The sequence below is a fragment of the Thunnus thynnus genome, chromosome 6 (assembly GCF_963924715.1).
Source record: "Thunnus thynnus chromosome 6, fThuThy2.1, whole genome shotgun sequence".
In the NCBI taxonomy this organism is placed as follows: domain Eukaryota; kingdom Metazoa; phylum Chordata; class Actinopteri; order Scombriformes; family Scombridae; genus Thunnus; species Thunnus thynnus.
Genome location: NC_089522.1, coordinates 19,250,620 through 19,254,687, shown reverse-complemented (window position 1 = coordinate 19,254,687; position 4,068 = coordinate 19,250,620). Strand labels below are relative to the sequence as shown.

Here is a 4,068-nt window from a genome sequence, read left to right as displayed (position 1 = left end):
TCCTGCCACTTAGATTAATCATTATTCTAACTCTGTTGTGACTGGGGCCTTCACTATCAGCACCTCTTCCTGATCATTATCCCAAATGAATTAGTTTTCCATTCCACTCCAATGTCTCAACCTCTGCCTTTCCACTTATCACTGAGAGCAGAGGAGTGAAAGTCCTGTATCCATCAGCACTGAGATCCAACTCCTCAGTGGAGAAATAGCCTCTCTTCTGTTCTGGCATTTATCATTTATTGATGACAGTAATTGTTCCTGGCACCAGTGAACAGAGCAGTCCAGACACTGTGGATATTAAATCACTTCATCACCCTGAATGAATGCTGCCTCTTCCCCGGCATCAGACGTCATGTGACAGTTTACTTTCTGATACTTTTCATCATCAATTAGGAATCGAATTTGGTGAGGTGAGTTTTTCTGATGTCTTGTTTATATCGGTGTTTCTGTAAATGAAACTTCCTCTCTAATTGGGTCTGAGCCTCCCTCACTGTGGCAGCCAGCACATGAAGTGGAACTGTACATCTACTATACTAGGATGAGCAAGACATAAATATATAAATATATACGTGTAAATATATAAGTGTCATATAAACGTGTCATTTCCTCTCCACAGGCAGATGGGAAGTGTTCATTGAACTTGCACTTTCTTTAATTATTTTTGATGCCTGTAAATGCGTTGAAAATAAACAGCATCACCTGGGTGATGGGTAGGTCAGCTGTTAGCATCTACCCACTGCAATTCTACATATAAGGAGTTGGGGGGCAACAACAAATACCTACACAGACTTCAAAAATACAGGAGCAAGTTAGGTTAGAAACAGTTTAAGACCAACAAAGAAAAGCGCATTTTAAGTTGATTCTCGAAAACCTCAATATCAAAGAAAAGTATGGCAGGAAGAGGAGAATTCCACAGTTTTTGTGCAGCTATTGGCTATGCGTCTCAAAATGCAAGATCAGCCCCAGGACTGAATGGGATACCTTACAAGGTGTACAAGAACTGCCTAAGGTTACTCCACAGGCTCTGGAGGATCTTGAAGGTGATCTGCAGAAGGGGCAAGGTAGCTCATCAATGGAAGTATGCAGAAGGGGTGTGGATTCAAAAGGAGGAAGTCAATCTGTTCAGAACCAAATCACTGCTCAATGTTGAGGGAAAGATATTCTTCAGCATTGTTGCCAGGTGCCTGACGGACTACCTCCTGAGGAACTCCTACATTGATACCTCGGTCCAGAAAGGAGTGATCCTGAAGCACACAGACGTGGTCATCCAGCTGATTAGGGAAGCCCGGGAGAACAAGGGGGACCTGGTTGTGCTCTGGTTGGACCTTGTAAACACCTATTGGTCCATACTCCACAAGCTGGTTGAAGAGGCACCATATCTCAGGCAAGCTCAGGGACCTTATTTTGGACTGCTACAACACCTTCAGTCTGAGAGTCTCTGCTGGGTCTACAACATCAGAATGGCACAAGCCTGAGAAGGGAATAATTACTGGATGTACAATTTCAGTGATCCTTTTCATGCTCGCCATGAACATGCTGGTGAAGTCTGCTGAGGTTCAGTGCAGAGGACCCTCACCAAGTCTGGCGTCCAACAGCTGCCCTGACTGTGACAACAACGTCTGTCCCAAGGAGCAGGTGAATCCTGAAGGGCCTTGAGGAGCTGATCACCTGGGCTCATATAAGCTTCAAGCCAGTGAAGTCCAGATCCCTGGTGCTGAAGAAAGGAAAGGCCATCAACAAGCTCTGCTTCACACGTGGCAGCATCCATCTAATCAACCAGCCAAGAGCTGGAAACCTGGCTAGCTGCAGTGGACAAGTCAGGCCTACCTGGCATGTTTAAGGCCTGGATATACCAATATGGCATCCTCCTACGGATTCTCTGGCCCCTCTTGGTCTATGAGGATCTCCACAGTCAAGGATTTTAAGAGGAGGGTCAGCAGGTGAGGATGAGGTGCAAGTGTCAGTCGAGGAGGAGCGAGTCAGCATGATGGTTTTAATGCAGCAGCAGGGAGCCTGGACAAGGTGGGAACAAGCGGTGGAGTGTAGAGTCTCATGGGCCGAGCTTTGGAAAGCCAAGGCCCATCAAATAAAATGTTCCTGGGAGGACCGCGTTGAGGAGGCCAACAAGAGGAAGAGGGCAAAGTATGCTGAGCTTGTGGAAGAATGCTGAAGCAACGGATAGTGAGCAAGCTGTGAGCCCATTGAGGTGAGATGCAGAGAGTTTGCAGGCCAGTTCCTCTGCAGGGCCTAGAACATGCTGAGCATTACAGGAGCCAGTAGGCGAAGGGCCATCAAGTTGGCCACTGAGGCAGCAGAAGTTGCAGCAAGGTGGCTGTGGATCAGAAGAGGAGAACTGTGGGTGGGGTAGTGCTACCTGGACACAAGCCGGCTAGGTCACGTGGGCGAAGGTGTCTGATTGTTGAAAGAACCGAAACACTCAGTGACCCCAGGTAACATCACTGATGATGTGTCCATGTGCATCACAAAATGATGTATGTCACAAGAAAGCTCTGTTGCCATAGCACTTAGTCCTGGATATATGGACAGACTGGAGCATTTGGTCAGAGGATCTCAAGTCCCTGGCAGTATGGTATAGGGACTGTAATGTAAGCAGGAGCAAGGCCATTAACAGTTTATATGCAAACAGAAAGATTTTAAATTCAGTAGTATAGCTAACAGGGACCTGTGTCGGATGAATGGGAGAAATGTGGTCCCTCTTTTTTGACCTTGTTCAAACTCTTGCTGAAGTAGTTGGAGACATGTCATTTACGTGTGATTTCAAAAAAGTTCACAAAAGGAGATAATGTGCCAAGATGAACAGAAATCATGAAGGTCAAATGCTGTGGTCTAAATAATATGACTTCAGATTTATTCTCATTAAGCTGAGGAACATGCAGCTTTCTAGGATTTTGTGTCCTGAAGACAGTTGTTGAAGTCTCTAGAAGAAGGCTCTAGGGGGAGGCACACTATATCTGGGTGTCATCAGCAAAAGTGAAAAGAGACGTTGTGTTTTCGTGTAATGTGACCAAGAGCATTTACTGTAGATGGAGGAAAGGACCAAGAATAGAACCTTGGGGGACCTCACAGGAGACAGATGCAAGAAGAGTTGCCAATTGAGACGATGAAGGATCTGTTGGATAGATATGAAGAAAACAAGTTTTAGGCAGAATTGGAAAATGTAACTATAGATGTAACTGTTCTTTTTCTTCGCTGGATGAGACAGATATCGTCACAAGCAGTATAGACAACAGCCTGCTAAGAGAAACTTAGGCATATCAGGATTTGTGACAAAAAAAATAATGATAACAAAAATTTACATTATGACATGGTAAGCTACAAATATGAAATAAAAGTAGACTTAGAAAGTGAAATAATTGCTACAATCAAATAAAAATAAACTCAAAACTATGTAACTATGAAAATAAGAATAATGAAATGCTACTGCGGTATTATGAAATCTGTTTATTTAGTATTAGCTATTTTAGAGTTCCACATTTCTGTCCTTTTCACCAGTTGACTTTTTTTTTTACTATTTTAGTTTTATTTCGGTTGCTCTCTCATCAGAGTTGTTTCCCATAGTTGCCTGGAGGGGAATCTAAATAGGCAAATGATGACTGAGCCCCAGCTCAGAGTAATTTTTTTGACTACTTTCTCATCTATATTCAGTTCTCCACATATGGCTTGACAATCAGGAAAAATATAACATAACTGCTTTAAATTACTGGGGCAGGCTAAATATTATGAGAATATTCCTTTAAAAACTTAATGTTTTTTTGGCATTATGGTTTTATTTGGGTAACACAAGAGTTTTGAGTGAATCAGAAACACAGAATGTATAAAATAGTAGGAAACATGGTCACAAAGAGGGAAATGTCAGGACAGAAAAAGGGTAATGAGGGCGTGAGAAAGCAGATATACTTTAGTATGATAGATATCACTCACGTCATTCTTCCAATTCTTTTCAACAACTCAACTCTGAAATCACTTTCCCTTCATAAGTATTCTCTCATGATTTTCCAAGGGTTTTTTTATCTGTTCAAAAAGCTGAACGGGCAAGTGGGAGGTCCT

The 4,068-nt window shown here is 43.0% G+C and overlaps 1 pseudogene; it reads left to right on the top strand.

The window, feature by feature from the left end:
* Positions 1 to 890: 890 nt before the first annotated feature.
* LOC137185267 (uncharacterized) lies at positions 891 to 1,925 on the top strand (annotated as a pseudogene).
* The last annotated feature ends 2,143 nt before the right edge of the window (positions 1,926 to 4,068 follow it).